Genomic DNA, 20,590 nt, shown 5'->3' on the forward strand with positions numbered 1-20,590 from the left:
AACCACATTCATTCGTCAACTATATTCCTATGTCTTTAAAAACACATGACTTTGATTCAAACTAAAGAAGGGGTTTTATACTTCACATTGGAATTAACATGACAAGCGATTAGCAGATCATCAAGAATAAGACTTCTCTTAATAGTACTAATAAAAAGGGAAATATTTTTTAATGCAGTTCCTAGGATTAATAATTGCCATTCTGATAGAGTCAGAATTTCCAGCATGAGCCGTTCCCTCCATAGCCACAGGTGCAGATGGATGAAGCAGCTCAGACAAGCTGAAGTTGATCACATTTTCCATGTAAAAGGGCACAGTAATTACAACTGATGAGGGTGCTGGAGCCAAAACTCTGGGTCTTGGTAGGGAAAAAAACCAGATTCGTAATCAACAGGGGTAGCCACAGGAGAAGTTTTAAAATCCTAATTTAAAAACACTTAGCAGTAGCATGCTATGCTCCTACAATTACTGAGTACTAGGGCATTAGAGGAGAGGTAATAAGTGTCCCTGGAAAGTGCTGCTATACAGGGTGACTCTTCAGCTTTACTGGGATTTCCAGCGCTCACACATCTGAAACTCATGTTTTTTCTTCTATTTAAGGAAGGCACAGAGTATTTTAGTGCATCTCTGAGATTAAGTGGAAAAGTGAAGAGGTTGCTGTTTAAGATTCAGTTTTGAGGACTGAAGTCAGCCTGTAGGGATAACAGCTCTATGTCCCCATCCTGGAGTTAGAACACCCTTGCAAAACAGAAACATTAACTTTAATAATACAAGTGTGCATTTGTGTCTTTAAATAGCATTTGCTTTGCTGAAAAGGATGCAAAGATCTTGTCTTGCTGAATAGTAAATCAACGACACTTAAAAGCTGAATTTCCAAACGAGTTCAGTCCCCCGTTTGCAGAGCAGCTTTGTACCACAGGCTGATTTTTGTTTGTCTAAATGAGTGCTAAGATCCTTGGAAATCTTTACTCCTGGTTGTGGGTTCTGCATACTTTAAAACATGCCCTTGGTCTCTTCTAACACACTGAACCCCGAGGAGAAATACCAGTAGGGTTAGAAACCACCACCAGATATATTTTGAGCTTGATTGCCTGTATTATCTTAACACCCTATTGCTCCAAAACCTCTGAAAACTACATATCTCATCTTTCTATTGTTATTACACCCAAAGGATATGTCTACACCGCAGCATTGAGATGCCCATGCCAGCTTTCAACAAGCTCGCTCTGGCACTGGAAACAGGCTAGCTGCAGCAGCACTGAGCAGATTTCCTCTGCAGGCTAATTTACCCGGCTTCTCCTGCCCCGCTGAAGGTGGCTGCGAAAGAAAGCAACGTGATCTTGGCTTGACTCTTCTGGCAACACACAAATGCAACAGGGCAACCACTCCTGATTAGCTCGCTCCCACACCATCTGTTTTACCAAGGCTACATGGACTTTCTGGCACAGAGATTCCTGTTTGAGGATATGAGCTTGTGTACAACAGTTTACCATAACCAGCAAAGCCAAGCTGACACTCCCTCCCTCAGAGACAGCAACAGTTTTGGGGTTTTTTTTTTGGTAACCCTTTGCCTATTTTGCATCGCTGGGTACCACACCGGTATCACATTGCAGGGGAACAACTGCTGAGATTTCTGCATTCGAGGCAGGTTTGTTGGCACAGAGCGGATCATCTCGTGGGTACCAGAAGTCGTGGCCAAGCAGACATAGGAAGGAAAAGCTGATCCCTGAAATCGCAACAGGTTTTAGGCCACTCTGCGACAGCCCCTTTTAGCTCTCAGGTGAGAAGCAGCGCTGAAGCCTCACCAGGCTGCAGGGCGAGGGGAGCAAGGAATCGCAGATCCTCCAGTGCCGCCCAGGAAGGCGCAAGCCCAAGGCAGGAGGGCTGCACGGCCCCTCTCCTCACACTCCTTCCTCGGTCTGGCAGTGACGGAGCAGCCCTAACACAATGCAGAACCCAGGCCAAAACCCATAGCCACTCTGTCTGTCTAACTCTGTCTGGCAGTGGCGCAGTACATTATTACCTTCTGTAATTCCCCCACGTTATTTAGGGCTGTCTCCTTATTATCTCGATATCTTGGCTCCCATAATAATTACAGACCCAGTTTTACAAGGGCAATTTTTTTTTTCTTGATTAGTTTCCAGGATTCTGTTGTTGCATCAAAGCTGTGCTAGTTTTTGTGTATTCCTGACAGATGTCTACTGGGGGAATTACAGAACGGGCATGCAAAGAGGAAACCATCTACGGTGAGATTAAGGAAACAAAGAACAGTTCTGTGAATTTAAAAAAAAAAAAAAAAGGCATTTCTCATGCACGTGAGCATATGCACACATGGCTGGTCAGATGAACACACACACATTTTGGCACTTCAATTTCTGTCGTTTCTCCCTGCTTTTGCCTATCCAGAGCATAGCATGTTACAGAAGTGCTGTAAGAACATCCTCTCATCTATGCAAGTGTAAGGAGGAATTAAACAGAATTTGCCATATCTAATTTCTTACTATTTCTGCTGAAACTCATTGTCTCTAGCCAAACCTCTCAAAGCCCTTTATAAAGGAGCTGGTTGTTAATTACACTTTTCGTAGAAAGGAAACTTTGGTGAAAAGTAATGAAGTGGCTAGCTAAAAGCAACTTGGGAACCAGCGGCTGAGCTAGGAATAAAGCAGAGGTCTGCAGAGTCCTTCCGTCTTCACCATAAGCTCGCATGAGTTTTTGCTCTTCTCTAAACTCAGCCTGTGCCACTGCTGCCTGTGCCACAAAGTCCGCTGTGCATCTGCTACACCTTTGCTTGCTCCGCGCCTTCAGCTTGCAAGCAGGATTTGGCCAAGAGTAAACAACAACAACAAAACACCCTGGTTATTTGTACTACAGTAGTGCCTAAAAAAAATACTAATTATCTATAACAGAGCAGTGCCTGCAGGCCTCAGGTGAGACTGGCACCCCATTGTGCTAGGTGTTACACAAAACAGATTATAAAAAGATGGTCCCTGCCCTGAAGAGCTTACAGTCTAATTATGCAAGAGAAGGAGTGGGTGGAAACAAGTTCAGAGAGAGAGAGAAACTGATCCAGTATCTTCCAAAGCAGAGCTAGCTAACAGTTTCCTGGCCTCTGAACTAGTGCCTAAACCACACAGATTCCCTCAAAACATGAGGGTCTTCATACTGTCTGTTGGCTTCTGCCTTCAGGCTCCCAAGCAGTTGACAAAGGCAACAACTTCATGGCTCTGAAGCGGCCTTGGAAAGTGCCTCTGGTCTCTATTGCTGACACAGAGAGTTCAGGCCCCCAGCAGGGGTGTCTGAAGCTTGACAGTGAAAACAGCCACGGTGCCACCAGGAACCATGCCTGCAATCACCATTTTCAGCAGCGAGCGACCCCTCTGCCTGTTTGTCTGCTTCAGCAAAGGGTGCTTCCGTGAAAGCATGTTTTTAGCCACTACCAAAGGCAGAGGATTGGACTTGTTGGACAAAGAGCTCGATCTGGAATGGCAAATCCCGTATATTAAGGGCTGGCGATGAGTAGATCAAACCGTGTGTCAAATAAATCACCCACTCAGTCCAGAACCATACATGAAAATACAATTAGAGATTAGCCCATAGAGTGCATAACTGGCAATACCTCAGCTACAAATCATTTTAAAAGCATGTAGCTGATCTAGCCTCCTTAACTCCTTGAGTTGTTGATTCCAATTATCAGCAGCCAAGTAGCAAAAGGTTTTTTATCCCAGAAGATTTCTTACTTTTGGATACAATAAAAGTCAATTTATTCAATGATTACTAGGACATGGGCAGTTAATAGGTTGCGTCTGTTCTTTCTCCCCTCAGATACTTCAGAGTGGATCCATTAACACATTTACAGACTAGACTTAAACAATAATAGTGCTTCCCCTTCTCTGGGGGTAACCAAACTAACACACTTTTTGTACAGGGCTCTGGGATGTTTTTTACTATTACAGTTCCAGAGGAATTTACATAATTGGTTATGAATAATTCGTAACTTGTCTAAGAGTCTCCATGTAGCTATTTGATTTACTACGGCTTCCCACTCCAGAACTAGCAGAAGATTTTAATACAGTTTTTAATTGCAAGATCATAATTTAAGCATATCAGTGCTGCCTAATGTAGACGGGACGCGAGACAAACTCCTCTCCACAGCCTCCCCCTGCACCTGGTATCTAGCTAGGGGAGGACTTGCAAGGCCCTGGAAAGGCTGCTGAGATCACCTGCAGGGCAGGGAGCAAACACCACTGTCTTCACTGCAGACCTCTCTTCCTCTCCTTTACATGCTTGCCTCCAAATTATTTGCTTTTTGCAGGGAGGAAGGGAAGAAGAGCCCTCGTGGTTTAAGCATTAGCCTTCTGCTAGGGATGTCTGTGTTCAGCTGATATCTCTGTGCACCTTTGTTCACTTCTTTGGTCTGACCATAAGAGCAATAATACATCCCTCCCCTTGGGTAAGGCTGCTGGAACGTAGGCAGGCAGCACTCCAGGGATGGTTGGATGCTCCAGGACCAAGTTTATAGGGAAAACAAACTACCTTCATCAGGGCTGGGGTGCTGGGGGGAAGTGACATGCAATGCCAAAGACTTGGATTTTGAAAAAGCAATCTGTGCACTTAAACTGCCTGATGGCAAGTGTTGCTTCTAAGCACTCTCTTTTGGGAATTTGTCCCTGTCATGCAGATGGGGATAGATATAATAACCTGATTTTGCATAGGTACAAATAAGTCTCTTGCCTGTACAAAAATCAGAGATCAATGCCAGTGACTGAAGTGGTGTATAGGACAGCCAGCTTGAAAGCCAGTGAAATAAACTGGGAGAGCCCCTGCACAAAGGAGATCTATGGCCTCTGGGTGCGTGGCTTGGCCTGAGTGCTAGTTCCCACCAAGGTTTTACCGTGGTTCAGGTATCCCTCTGGTCTGTGCCCCCGTGGATGCTCTGGTGCCTCGGTGTTGAGGTTTCCATGGGAGACCTTGACCTGGGTCTGGGCAGTCACCTTTGCCCAGGCACCTCATCTCACAGAACTTGCAGGAACTAGCTTTCTTCCGAAATCTCCATCCAGTTTGGAAGAAATCAGCCATCAGGTCCAACAAAGTCACTGAGCTCCATAGACTGGCTGCACTGGCTCTGTTTCCCAAGAAAATGGCACTAAAAAAAGATTCCTCATTTTCACTCAGTTGGAAGAAAGTATAAAGCACAGGACTGCAACAAACTTTCTCTCATTTTTTCCCTATATGATGCTTTTGCTTCAGCAAATGGAATTTAGGACTGGGTCACTGAATCAAATAATTTGCTCCCACAGGAAACCTCTTCATGTAGCCCATTTAATTATTAATATTTCTGCCCCCCAGTTCAACAAAATCATGGGAACACTCCTAAATTTGTTTAACTTAAAGCAACTGCTACTTTTCAACTGACTCCAACTGGCATTTCATAAGACAAAGGACATGCTGATGTGCCTTACAAGACGCTGGTTTAATAAAAGATGCAATATCTCTTTCTACAAATTTCACTATGCAAAGGGTAAATAATTGCTTAAACTCAGTCTTTAGTCAAGAAAGCATAAGCTTCATTGAGGCAAGTCCCCAGTGAGACTTAAGCATATGCCTAAATGCTTCCTCTGAATTGGGGACTGAACAACTAATTTGCCTTTGCTATCATAGGTCCTTTACTGTATTTTTTTTCTTTAGTGACACTTTCTTTTAAAAAAATTAATCCCATCAAACTACTAAGAGCCACCTCACTTCCTTTAAGTTTCTTCCCAGCCTTTATAAAAAAGATGGTTTATTGTCCTGAAACCAAAACCATTACAGCCTGTCAAAACCTTTCTGTAAGGCAGCAGCTAGCTGAATAATACATTTCACATTAAATTACACAACTGTGTCATCAGGCTAACATTAAAGGTAAGTCATTAATAAAAAGAGAAAATAAAGTGGTCCTTAATTATACAAGACATTAAAAGGCTGAGTGTTTTGCTTCTGCGGCACGCTCACTTTGTGAGAATAAACGTTTTAAGACCAGTGTGAACTTTTCTCTGTGGAAATTACAGCTCAAAAATAATCCCTTACACCCGCTAACACAGCTCATTGCTGCGAGATGTGTCCTTATGCACCTTCTGACTTCTTGGTGCTAGTCCTGCGGATGAAGTCAGTTTGCAAACCCTTGGCTCATACACACAGTTTTTGCTTTTGTTTTGTTATTTATGGGGGACATTTTCAAAAGACTCAGGTGAAAGCACTTAATAGCTAAACCCCATTGATTTTCTGTAAAAATAGGGCATCTTGGTGCTTTTGACAAACATCCGAATACACTTTGGAAATTGGAGCCTAACAGGATAAAGCCAAAGGAGCATAGAGGGAATCCAGGCAATGAAACCTCAGGATTCGGGGCCAGGCGTAGCCGTAACAAGGACAGCGGCAGGGAGAGAGGGGCGCTTGCAAGCACACAGCCACTTCTGCATCAGCAGAGGACGAGAGGCGCACCGCCCCTCCTGCTCCCCAGCTCCCAGGCAAATCCACACCTGGGAATCCCCGCAGCCCTACTTCAGGAATTGAAGTCACGGGGGGACAGCGTGTCTTCTGCAAATCTCCATAGGTAATACTTTCTTTACCTTGGCAACTAAAATCAGAAACTCCTTGGAGCCTGAACTCCTATAGGAAAACCACAGATTTAAATTTTGGGGGCTGTCACCATTTTTGCCTGCAAAATACCTTTTCCCAGCAGAAAAGCAATCCTCTCTTTTCTTTATACTCCTTCCTGGCTCCTCCTTTACCCTCCAGCTTCCAGAAATGCAAAGCTACCGTTTTGAGAATATGAATCTTCTATCATTCCTCATCGACTGAGCCAGCCTTGCCTTGTGGAACAGGACTGAGAGAGGCACCTTTTTCAGTGGCTCACTGGGAACCCCTGAGGAACACCTGCAAGCCTGAGCTAACTAAAGAGCAAGCTTTCTAGCAGAAGCCATAACATACTTCTGTTCATGGCTTGATGCAGAGCAAGCCACGCACAGCACTCATCAGTTGTCCACAAGTCACCATCATTTGGTAGCTGCAGAGTGTTAAGTAGGAGTGTGCTGAAGTAAAGGTTTAGGAAAAGAAGGGTTAAGGGCGCACAGGAATATCTGAGACATGCTTGTACTAACGATAACCCTTCTCTGCCCACAGAACCACGGTTAAGTGGAGTAACTTTGTATTAGCCTGCTTTTGAGGACTTGAGTCAGGTAGGCTGTGGATCCTTCCCCGGGGCGGGGTGGTGGTGGAGCCCGAGTTCTCCAATAGAAACAAATTAGAAGGAAAATTTCCAAGGAAACATGAGAGGCTGTGAAAAGTGTTGGTTTGTGTGGAAAATTTTTGCCCTATTTTTCCTGAAAAACTAGATGCCTAAAAACAGAAGTATTTTGGCCAAACCCCTGAGTTTTTTAGTATTTGAATTTCTGACCCTTAAAAAAAGAACTTTTCTCGGAACTGTAGATCAAAAAAATCCCCCTGAAATGAATTTCCTTTTAGTTTTCTCTTAAATTATCTCCTTTATTATGGCACTAATTCTAGCTTTTTTCTTTTTTTAAAGAAACAAACTATTCAGCATTGCAGTTATACCAAGATTCAGAAGACCTCTGTGTTGTGGATACAGCCTTTCATCAAGTAGACTAAAGTTTTCCACAAAGCTTCAATGCTCGGGAGCCACCATCTAAGGCTTTGCCTTACATAGCCAAATTGGCCAGGAATTAGTTTGTAAAGAGAACATCAGGGATTTAACCATATGCACGTCCCAAATCACGCATCTACAATCTAATCAACTGGTTTTCTTTCTGTAAATGCCAATAGAATATTTGCTATGTATTAAAGGACACTAGTAAAATTTACAAGATAAAATGAGATCCTTCCCATGAAGCACAGTATCTGCCCCCACTTTGCACTTTCCGTGCTTCAGCAGCGCGGTAGAACAAGATGTACAGGGTATACTGAAATTAGTTTGCAAACTGGAGGGGTGTTTGGGTGATTTCCTCATGCGAAGGCACCCTCTCTTTGGTGCCTGCTAAATCATCCTTGCCAAACATTATTTACCCCTGAAGCTAACAAAAATACTTTGAAGAGCAAGTCTCAGCATACCAAGTGTTAAATATTTCACATATACAGGGGTAGCCTTCACATTAAAAGATGTCTACTTTACCTCAGAGTAATTAACACATTTGAACTGTCCTGGGGTTAAAGAAAAAAAAAAAAAAAGGCATAAAACCAAAACAAAACAGAAAAAAACCTCAACACCAAGTAAAGACCAGACACCTGAAGTTAACCATGAAGTATGTTCATCAGCGTTAACCCCCAGAGAAGATAAAAGGCTGGTTTTGGTGGATGTCCCTCACAGTAAAAGTCTGGGCTTCCCTTTATTATGTATAAGCTTTGCTGAACTCGGAAATAGTCACTCCTGGGTAAAGAGAAGAAAAAAATAATAAAAGTAAGAACCTTAAAGGGGGCGGTCCCCATCCCCCCCCATACAAAACAGCAAGAGACACACAGCCCAAGAGGACCAGCTGGGATGAGCAGGACCAGCCACCGCGGGGTATGACAGAGCAACACCTTCATCTATTCTTTTCCAGTGGCACACCACAAAAACTAGCTTGTGCCAACACATCTCACATGCTCAGTTCTTTCGCCCGCCTGCCTCTCTCGGCAGCACGCTTCCCGTTCCTCAGGAACAATCAGCCAGGTGAAAGGAGCACATTTTTTAGGGAGTCCCCTGCTAAAATACCAACAGAGTGTTCTGGCTGCATTTCAGATCAACTTCCTTTCCACCTCTCACCCCCAGCCTCTGAAACACTAAGGAATGATTCACTTGCAGACACTGTTGTATTTCCATTATTATTAAACACTTATTCCTGTCTGTCGGTGGAGTGGTACAGGAATTACTGCAAGTACACCCCGCCGCCCCGAGACACCCACACGCTTCTGCAAGAGATGTCTTTACTAGGAGGCACACGGACTGGATGGGAGAGCAGAGGGCTGGGGACTGTGGCAATTACTCAGAATAACAGGCTGTGAGCCTTGGGCTTTCAAGTGGAGCAACTCTGCATTAGTGCAGCATTTTCCATCACAGCTGAGAGGGAAATCAGTTGGGAAACCAAATAAATCATCGAGGCCCCGTCTGTACAGCCTGAACGCAGCTCTCGGGGCAGGACTTCCACCAGGTAGATGAGGATCTCTTGGAGTCTCCTGTGCTGCTGGGTCTGCAAAGCAGCTTTGGAGCCCACAGTGGTGCCGAGCGATCGGCAGAGCATCGCTGGAGCCTTGGTGATGAGCGGCTGATCAATGGAGCAGCACTATCGCCTGTATCGCTGCCAGGCAATTACTGGAGCTGCACTCGGCAGTATTACTGCAAGCTGCTCTATGGAGCAGCACTGGTATTTGTATTGCTGCCATTTCATCAGCGAAGTGGCAGTGGAGTCTGTCTCTCTGACAGCTGATCAATAAGGAGGAATATAATAATCATAATGTGGTGTTTTACAGGATATGGGCCTTTAACCCAAGGACCTCGAATCCCTTTTCAGACTTTCATTAAGCCACAAATTCCACACATGTGGAGATGGCCACAAATATCCAGATCACCAAGGTATTGCAAATTCATCTTTGTTCTTGTTGTATAGATAGGTGATCTGAGATACCATGGACAGGTTAAGTGTCCTGGTTTAATTCCCAGTGATACTAAGGGTAGGCTGAAAATAGGTCCTCAATACAGAAAGGCTAAAACAGGATGGGTTCTCCAAAAAACTTTCCAGAAAACCCAGCTAGAAATATCATAATGAAAGCTAAAACATGCAGAAAATAACACATCTGACACCAGGCTTGTGGGTCATCCTTTTTAAATCCTGAGAAGTCAATGACAGACTTCAGCACACAAAACAGAAATGTGGAATGCCTTGGTGAAAGCCAGCACCACCGATGCCTCAGCAGGGCCATGGTCTCACCTTCTCCCTGTTCCCTCACCACAAAAGTATCCTCCAACTTCAAAAGTGGAATGAAATTCAGGTGTCTAAACTGTAACCCCATACTCTCATCTATCCCTGCGCTCACATCCCACACGTGGATTCGGGGTCAGCCTCAGCACACTGAGACAGAGTTTCACTCTCCAAATCTTTCATGGTGCTTTTTCCAGCAAGTCTGTCAAAGAGCTTGGCTAAGGTATTATTGTCCTGAGCTTCCAATTCAGTATCACCATGCCTAAGCAAGCTGCTCAGCTCAACAATTCTTGTTTCAAAGTTATAGAGGCCAAGCCTAGCTAATCTTTCTTTACAATTCATTCCCCAAATCCCTGAATAACTTTGGTTGCCCTACACTGCCCCTTCTGCATTCTCAAATGTGCGACACGCTTCCCATAATAAGGTAACTAAAACCGCACACAATAGCCTACGTGTTTTATTTCACGTTCCCCACTGATTAATGCTGAATGCTTCCATACAGTATATCCACACGCTTTACACTTAATGCTTCAATATATATATATAGTGCAATAACCTCGTTGCTTTTACTTTACAGCTGCCAATTTGTGCAGATGGCCGTAGTGTATTAGTCACCACCAACACTCCCCTCCTCCTCCTCCCAACAGTCTTGTTCTCGGTCAGCGTTTCACATGGCATTTCCTTTCAAGGTATCTATGGCTATTTTTGGCCCGAGAGTTCCTGGTATATTAAACGCAATGAGCCAAATCCTCAGCTGGTGTAAATCTGCACAGCCCTAATTCGGTCAGTGGAGCTGTGCCAATTCACATGAGTGGAAAGAGTCCCATAAATCAGTTATCAGACCAATACATTACAGCAGCTTATTTAAACTGCTTCTGCTTTGCTTCTGCTTTGTTTTTACTTATTTACAGGTAACCCACAGCACGTGAGGATGATGGTCCTGCACCACAAAGCATGGGCTGACTGACCGGGGATAAGGACAGACACACAAACAGGTCAGCTCTATTCACCATTGCACCACCACTGTCAAGCACTACGCTGGTATTTGTGAAAAAACCTTTTCTGTTCAGCCTCCTTTAGCCTGAACAGCAATTTGTTTCAAGCCCAGAATGGGTGAAGACCATTTTTATGTATACGGGGAAAAAAAAGTGTAGCTAAAATTGACCCTTGCCACACCTCCCCATCCTGAACTGTTTCCTGGCTGTGACATCCTCTATTTTCTGTCCAAAAGCCAATTTTTAACCACTCTCTACCCTGGCTTTTCAGAGCAGTCTGTTTCATACAAAGTCTTCCCAAACGCTTGATAATCTGGCTCAGCAGCAGCTCCACGTACCGTGGCTACAGCCTGGAGACACTGGAGAGGAGCAAGGCACAAGGGAAAAAACCCAAGCCATTAGACTCTTGCCTCAGTTCCTTAATGGTTTGAGGTGAATGATTTAGGCTGTAAGAAAAAGCCTCCTGACAACAAGATCTATTAGTGTATGGAATAATCTTCCAAGGGAAGTGATGGAAACATTGCTGCTTGGCACACAGCTAGTGTTTGTCCAGACTAGTTTTTAAATATACAATCCTGAGTTGGCAGAGGAAAAGTCTAGTCAAGGTAGTTGCTCTTATCTATCTCCATATTCCAGGATAAATCAGGTCATCTCCTTTGTTCTAGTCTAAAAATTGAGGAATGCACTTAAAACAATTCATGCAGTTTTAATCAGCCATGATCTCCCTTTTATGATCCACATGGGTTGTATCTTATTAAATTAGATATATCTAGCTGTTTCTTTTTAATCATCAAGTTTTTCTAATATAAGGCAGCAGCACTGTCTAGCACAGCTCACATGAACCGGGGTTGTGAACACCTTCAGGTCTCTCTTTGGCTATGCCCCAGGCGCCCAGGCAAGTAAATAAACCCCTCACTTAAAAAAAAAAAAAATAAAATAACATAAAATCACTCCCTAATTTGTTTTTGTCACGCAGCGAGCCTGGGACTGACTTTCAGAAGTCATGAGTGTTCACGGCTCTGGTCAAAGTCACTAGTTGAGGGGAGCTGAAGTAAGTTTATGAAAGAAAAGGACTGAAAGGCATTTAGATACTACAGCACTTTGTGTGGTATAAAACATGAAAAAAGACCCATACTGCAGGACGAATCAAGACTGAAAAGCACTGCATCCTGAAACAGAAATCGGGAATTTCAGCCTTAGTGTTATTTTGCAAGTGTAAATGATAGCTATAATGCTCAAAACTGGAAAGCAAGACCAAGTCCTGCAGTCCCCTGACTGACAGCTAGGGAATTTTGCTTTCAGAAAGACCGGTAGCTCCGCCCCCCAAAAAACCACGATAAAAAGGAACATATGATATTAGCAAATTCCTTTCTGCTGGAATGTGAGGTCTTCCTTCCGGTGCTCCCAGTCCAGCATCCCTCCCTCCCTCAGCTAAGGGATCACACGCACGATGTCAGTAAAGGCAATGGCTGGAGGCCCCTTCAGCGTCGTTTGTGCACCATCCTGCTGGATATACCACGGAAGCAGCACTAGAAAATGGCAGATTTCTGCCCTTTGCCCTCCCAAGGACTTTGCGTGTGATCCTAGGCACAACACATGACCATACAACAAAAATGAATGCTGAAGGGTATGTAGATATGATTTTTTTTGTTTGGTACAGCAACCAGCCCTGTGAAGCCCTGATCCTGAATGAGGCCTCTCGGGAAGGATTTGTACCCATCACCCTTCAGTACAAAGAAACCTCCATATGACAGATCACTAACTCATTTCGCTGCCCTTAAAAAATTTGCCCCCAACAGAGGAAACTTCAGGTAGGAGGCTCTATGAGATTTTGTCCATTTCTTACATTCTTTAAATTATTCCTTAAAATCACTGGAAAGAACTTTTTTAGTGACACAAAATTGTTTGAGAAGCAATAAATATACGTTCAGATGAATGTAAAAAATGATAAATAAGATACAGAGCAGCCACTCCAGCAACCATAAATTTAGCTGTATTTCTATTTCCGAGGCCTCTATATCAGATCTTATCTCCTGTAGGAGACTAGTTTTCTTCCCCCCAACTCCCAAACACTCATCTATTGTTTTGAAAATGAAAAGCCTGACAGCAGAACAGGGCGTCCTTTTAAGAACATGTCTGATACTAGAAAGTCACAGTAACTCTGGTATTGCTTAAGATTCAAACCACTGTTACTTAGTTCAGAGTCTGCACCGTTACTCAGTATGTTGTACAAAACAGAGTAAGTGTGCTAAATTTGGTCAAATTGTGACTAAAGAGTGTGTGGCGGGTCAGAATACAGGCAAGATGCGATAGATTTAATAGAGGGCACAGTCACATTTGGGGGCACTGAATAGTTTTCTCCAGCAGGAATGAAGACTCGAAAATAATGCATGTTTTCTTGAGTTGTTATTTTGTAATCTACTACTAATGTTGGTATGGGTTTGTGAGCTTCTTATAAATATGATGGCAATGGGACTTCATCAAACACACTAAAGCAGATGAAAGTCTTCTGGTTATTATCAATTCTACTCCGCAGCTGCTTCTTGTGCAAAATAACTTAATTCCTAACTCGATATTCAAAAGGACAAATCTACTAGTCTCACCACTGAAGAGGTACTCACTGGTGTTTGCAAGCATTGCCTATTCATATTTTTGCATCTGGAGCACTATTGCATTTAGCAAAGTAGCTTTACCCCTAAAGGTATACATATGGATCTTAAAGTTCTCTGGAAAGCCAAAGCTATTGGGGGCTTCCTGAAGTACTTGTTATCGCTTTGAAGCATCTGGCTCGTGGTCAGCTGTTTCATGTTACTAACTTCTACATTTGTTTCTCAAGAAATTAGCACAGCTTCCTTCAATGCTACATTCTGCAGCGGTTTTGGTTTTGATTGTAACATCTCGTTGTTCATCTTGAAATCAAAGTCATTTATGGAAGCTGCAGAATTTTAATCTTCCTCAGACTCAAAAGCATTTGTTTAACCACCACCAGACAAGGAGATGAATAAGAGAGACTGTCTGCTCTTGATTTAGTGGGACCAGATTTTTAGAAGAGCTCAGCAACCAGTGTATGTCTTCAACACACTAACTTCTTTGGACAGCCTGTGTATTTATTACAGTGCTTAAATGAGAACGACTCTCATGAAAACCATGACCTTAGTGAACTGGACAGTTAATACACACTATACATTCCTGTATTTCCATCTGAAGGAGGGGATTTATTCATAACTTCAACCTGCAATTTAAAAGCAGCTTTTGATTCTCATTATTTCTGCATCTGTTTTATTGTTCACCCAAAAGGCCTGTCTACACGATTGTTGAGCTATGAGCTGTGTTTAAGAATCACTGCCTCGAACAAAATGATATGCAGGACAAAAACAAAGAGACAGTATCTTCTTAGGTTACTTTTGTTTAAGCCCTACAAGAGAACAGAATAGATTAAAGCAGTGGGAAAATAAGAGATCGAGTCTTGTGATGTGGCATAGGGTGCTCCTTCCAGCCAACCACACTTCATTTTTCTCCACTGAGGCTTCCAAGTGGTTTTCTAGGATACCCCTGAGCAGAACTCATTGTAATAACTGGAGGAAATAAATTAATGGAGAATTACCGCAAGGTTCATCTAAGAGAAGTTTTGATAAACAACACTTCCAGGCTGAGATATTCAGTGCAGCCTGAGGAATGTGGACTTTCCCACTCCTGTCGAACTGAATGGCTACCCGTACCTCTGAGTCAAGCTGGGAAGTGGCTGCCACAACCACCAAAAGCAATTCTGGATTTCAGGTGCAATCAGAGATCAAGAAGTACCCTTAAACTGAAAAATTCTGACAAAGAAAAAGGTGAAACAAAAAGCGTTTGACCTATCCAGCTGGCATCACTACCAGACTTAGTCTCAGCAAGCAAACTCTCAGGTGAGTTGCAGTCTCTGCGCTCCCAGTCTCACTCAAGAAAACTGCACAATCTTCAGATGGAGAAGAGGAGACAGAAAAATGGACAACAGTGGAATCACAGCCCAAATACCGCCACAGACACAGAGACATGTCCCACATACGTGCAAGCCAGAACGGAAGCTTCTAAAAATCCAGGCAAATTAAATATTAATCATATTGCTTCTGTCTAGATTCTCCCCAGGCAAAGTCCCCCCTTGGCAAAGGGATAGCTCGCCCCGAGCATTACTTAAGTCCTTTCCAGACCAAGATTTAGGCAAACCTTAATTGGTGCATGGGCTTTAGGCTGGCTCTCTGTATGGACAAAATGTTTTCCACTTGAAATGGTTTTGAAACCACTGCCGACACCTATGCAGCCACAGATACATCAGGTACTTCTGTATCTTTAAAAAGCAACACACACACACACCTGGCACTCTGAACCCAGATTCTACCTCATTTGTACCCATGGGATGCTGGTGAAGTCATCATGATTGCACAGGATAAACGAAGGTTGAAGTTGGCCTGTTTAAATTAGGATTTTTTTTTTTTTTTTTTTTTTTTTTTTTTTTTTTTAAAACCTGTATGTTCTTCCCATTGCTAAATCTTTTACAGAGGCTACTAAGGCAGAGAGCTGCTGAGCTAATCCTCTTTGACTCCCTGCCATCCTGGCAGGTACAGCAAAGCCTAAGGTAAAGTGGAGCATCAAAAGGAAAATTAATGTCTTCTAACAGCAATTAGAGGAAATTATTTAGATATAAATCTTGTTTTATATCTTCTCATACTTGTTTTTCAATCCTTCCCCTTTGATTTTTTTTTTCCTTTCAGGCTTTTCAGAAAGAAACATTTAAAATCCCTCCTGTAAACCAGTGGCATAATTAGCTGCATGTTACACCTGGTATTTTACTCTTCTACAGAGTAATTCCTTTGAGCTTTCTTTTTTACTAAGCCCCGAGGTCTCCCGAAACTGAATCTACTTGTTCTCTCATCTGCTGGCTGACAGGAGTTTGAGGGGAACCAAAACCCAGGCAGGGACTGCGGGGTGCCCTCCCACTGCCCGCCAGACCCCCTCCGGCCACCGCAGCGGGTGACCAGAGGTGCCAGGCACACCCAGGGCCTCCGATGCAGGGTGCGAATGCACCTCCCAGTTGCCCGCACTTGGCCTGCACCATGAAGCAATGCATGTAACCTAATTGTACTCTGATAACATCAAACAAAGTCTCTCTGATCCAGCACCTGGCAAGCCGCCATCCTATCTGGGGTCCGATCTGACAAGCTTGCCGATTGATCAAATCATTATCTGGTAGTGTAGGTGTATCGTCTAACATGAGCCAAATTCCTTCAGTTGCTTCTCCTCTTTTCTAGAGAGGATACAAGGCTCCAGCAGGCTCCTTCCCCCCGCAGTACGCGACTGATGGCTTCAGCAGCATCTTTTACAAAATGCAGAGAGTGGCTCATGTTCACCCAAGGGAGGCTATGCTTTTTGCTTCCTGAATATAGAAGAGTTACTTTGCCCATAGTGTTATCATAGAAGACTTGCAAAAACAAGAAAGAAAAACAGTTAGCTCTTCTCAGTGGCACAGCACAGCAATCTACTTTTCCAGAGACAGCCAGGCACAGCTAAAACTGCTGACCCTTCCAGTTTTGCCACGTCCACTAAGCTGAACTCATGTTGTGCAGAAAGTGGCACTGGAACTTTTGGGTTCCCTTTCCACCTCCTTGTTACTACTCATGGGATGACTCGTTGGTAAAGATCTCAATTATTGCACCTCTGCAAACCTGATCTCCACATGCACCTCCTCCCCTGACCTAGGCAAAAGGACATGCCTTCCCCTGGAAATATATCCCTGTTACTGCTCACAAAGGACAAGACCTCACTTTTATCCTTCCCTCATATAGCACCAGACTTCTTAAACTCTTCGCAGACAATGTGGGGACAAGATTTCCCTCTGAGCAGGAACACCCAATTGCTACCGTTTTTGAGAAGGCTGAATTGGCTGTTTGTCTGGAGCTGAACAACGGCACCTAAACTAACCAAGGCTAGAAGACTGAAGATACCCAAGTTAGACAAGAGCAAGGCCCACACAGACTGCAGATCCTAGCAGGCAACCCTTCATTTTGAGCAGCTTTGCTTTTGTTCCCATCCCAAGAGGGCGAGTAGAGCATGGTGGGGTCCAGAGCCATTTCTCAGAGAAAAAAGGGTGGCAGTCAACCACACTGCAAAACTCTGCAGACACCACTCGTAATTAAGCTCATGGTGAAGCCATTCAGTTTGTGACATATCCTCCCCATCTAATCAGTCCCAAAGGAATGAAGACGACATAGGTGGATGTTTTTCCTAACAACTCTTTTCTTCCTTTTGTAATCTTCAATCTCAGAGTTAAAGAAAGGGCTTGGCAGAGGCAGGAGATGGTATACTCATTTTAGCACCACCGATGCAGGTCAGCATTTCATCTGGCCACCTCGTGGCACTTCCCGGAGTCCTATTTCAAAGTAAGCTATCCAAGATAATTTATTTGGTTTATACGCTTTATTTTATCCACATAAATCATGAAACAAAGTCCATAGGGAACAGGCACTCTATACTTATCATAATATGTAACTTAGTTCCCCAGAGACCGAGTATGTACAGAACAGCTAATAAATGGTTCAAAAAAACCTGGGTCATTAAATCTTGTTTTATATCTTCTTGTTTCCATCAAAGTATGCAGGAGTGGAAATTCTCTTTCTAAGACAGGCTCCTACTTTTCAGCCAACTGGGAATAGAGCCAGCTGAAAAGAGAGAACCCCACATACAGCACTGACAGCTGTGCACAAAATTCATGAGCTCAAGAGACAGACTGCTGCAGAGACAGGTGTCCGAGATCTAAGTTTAGCTTGAAAGATTAAAACAGCATCTACAAAGAATGCATTTATTCTAATCCTCTCTGTGCTAGAAACTACACATGCATCACTGATGTACCCATCCTGGAAACATTTGAGATACGTCTTTCTTCTGTAGGATTTCATCCCATTGTGTTCAGGGATAAAATAGGTTAGTGTTAAGACCACAGAAATGCACAAACCCAGCAGAGAGAGACGTTCCTGCTGTCTGAGGAAGAGTTGCAAGCGGTCAGGATCTACGGTTACAGAGGAGGTAGGATTCAGGCTTGCGCAGCAATGACGGCTGCCCACCCTGGCAGCAAGCAACCCCACCCCAGATGTTCTCAACACAGTGAGGATGTCTTATGTAAATAAGAGCTGGGAGGCAGATCAGGTGTGGTTCTTGCAAGACAAATGTGCTTGGGAATTATGTATGATTCCATGTTTAGCTACCCTGGTATAAATCCAGGGTAATTCTTTTGATCTTAAAGCAGCACTGCTCTACATAGACATTAAATGGAAGAACATACCCACTACCCTCAGAAGAGCCAAAGATACAGGAGGACTCAGCCTTTGCACCTCCCCAGTGTAGCTATGGGTTTGAGAGAGGCACTCTTCCCCTCACTGGCCTAACGGGGTGAAGAATCAATTTCCTTGTAAGAAACCATAGATATAGCACAGCAGATTTTGATGATTAAGCTTGTAGTCACTAAATTAGAGACAGCCTGGGAAGGCAGGAGACCCAGTTTTTAGATTCACAAGGAACAAAGGATGAATCACTCACTCATTAGTATCATGTGATATAGTACAGTTGCATATATAATTGTCTATCAATACAGGTAGAAATTATCATGTGTTCATACAAAAAGAATTTGATAATCTGGAGGACATCAAAGTGATGAAGTCAACAAGAAGACAGGCTTAATAAACTTCACCTCCTTCACTCAATAAAACAAGGGGCAGGTGCTCACCTTTGGAAAGCTACAGAGCAAAATTCCTGGGTTGATCCTCTCTGTGATACAGAACATATTGAACCATAATGCCAGAATTTTTAGAACTATTCTTACTCTCAAAGAAACAATAACAATAAAGGGCAGGGTATTTTAAAAGGGCAGAGTCACTGTTTAACCACAGAATTCCTCTATATATCTAATTTCCACAGATTCAAGAAAATTCCCCAGTTTTGTTCAGGGAATGGAATTTCACTGTCATGAAAATTTGCAAATACTTGTTTTACTTGTTTAATTCAGCACTTCCACAGGGAGACAACATATCATTTCTAAGATCTCATGGCAAAGCTGCTCCTAAGGCTATCACAGAGATTACTTAGTTGGCGCCAACCAGCACAAAATTATAATACGTGGCTGGAACTGCCACGCAATTCTTGCAAACAGAAGTAATCTCTATCCTTGCATCATCAGCTCTACCAAGCAGGAGGTCACGTGATGGGTGCTCCAGACAATGTGGGGGAGAACAGAAGTAGGGAGGATGATTTTAATGTATGTATTTAACATATCTGTAATGGGCACCTGAGAACTGACGCCACAGAGTAACTTTTCTGCAGCCTCTGGGAAAACCTCTTTTGGGAATTGGCTGGAGAGAGAGGGGATGCAGAGGAGAGGAACAGGGCACAACTGCAGCCAGCAGATAAACCTACCTACCAGTGGTCACAACCACACACAACTGCTGAGTTTATAATTCTGAACATCCCCACAGCATGCAGAAAAACCTCTTCTCCCTGGGGAAGAACTCCCCCATACCCACTTTACCCATCCCTTGAGATTTGGTCATGTTCTCCCACCACTCCAGCATCCCAAACACCTAGGAACCTATTGCCCCTGCAAAACACCTGCGTGGTAGGGAAGCACTGGCTGTCCCTACTGTGCAGAGAGGGGCATAGGGTGCACAGACAAAGCATCTTGCCTCGGACTTCCCCAGTACGAGTGTGGCAGACTTCCAGCACGTAGTGCTTTCACAGCAGGATCAGCTTTCCATGCTGAAGAATGGTTTGGAGGGGGAGCAGTGAGGAACTCCATGGGCTGTACGTCAAAGCCTCCTCCTAGGGCTTTCCCACAAGCAGATGGCAAACTGACTCCCAGTTAGCAACTCATCACAAAATGAAAAACATCTTCCCCTTCCCTTCTCTTGAGGGGCAGGCTCATGTGTTAACTGTTTAGCTTTGTTTACAGGCTCCTTGGGGTTGGGCCTTTGGTTTTTTGCAGATTCTTGCCCTTGTACAATAGCAGACACCAAGAAAAAAGAATAATAATAATAAAAAAACATCAGTCCAACACCGAAATTCATGAACATCGCTCGGGTTTCTGACAACCCGAGTGTTTTGGCTTTGTTGAGATTCCTCAGTAATTCACAGCTGCTTCTTCCCTCTCCCTGGCTTGCCCCCGGGATCCCGGGCACTCACAGCCTCACCACAGCTTCAGGACATAACAGACCGGGGAGGGGTCCCACGCCGCACAGCAGTGAGACCCTCCAAGAAGCAGTTTCCTCGGAAGTACAAGATTAAAACTTAAGGGCAAGGAGCACTAACATTTATTTGAACGGGAGAAAACCAGCCTGCGTAACGAATCCAACAACTTTGTCCCAGAGTTAAACCCTGAGAGTCACTCCACATCAAGAGCAAATAGTTGTTTCTTCCTTCCAGGGCTGGGGACACCATTACCATCCTGCTCCACCCATGCTATGTCAACACAGGAAATGCAGACCCAATCCAGCCACCAGACTCATTCTTTTCTCCTCCTACTCAGTAGCATATTACAAGGCCACTAAATTAAAAGGAATGCTCTTTAATTCTTCAGCTTTCAACCCTTCCCTTCCCAAGCACTGCTTCTTTATGGATTTCAAAGCAGTT

At 43.8% G+C, this 20,590-nt stretch overlaps 1 long non-coding RNA gene across 1 annotated transcript in view; it reads right to left on the minus strand.

Moving 5' to 3' along the window:
• Positions 1-1,278: 1,278 nt before the first annotated feature.
• LOC127024324 (uncharacterized) overlaps positions 1,279-20,590 on the minus strand; it is a 37,470-nt gene continuing 18,158 nt past the window's right edge. The window contains exon 3 of the long non-coding RNA XR_007767543.1: positions 1,279-1,317. This is a non-coding gene — a long non-coding RNA (uncharacterized LOC127024324). The remainder of the gene's footprint in view (positions 1,318-20,590) is intronic.

The sequence above is a fragment of the Gymnogyps californianus genome, chromosome 20 (genome assembly GCF_018139145.2).
Source record: "Gymnogyps californianus isolate 813 chromosome 20, ASM1813914v2, whole genome shotgun sequence".
NCBI lineage: Eukaryota > Metazoa > Chordata > Aves > Accipitriformes > Cathartidae > Gymnogyps > Gymnogyps californianus.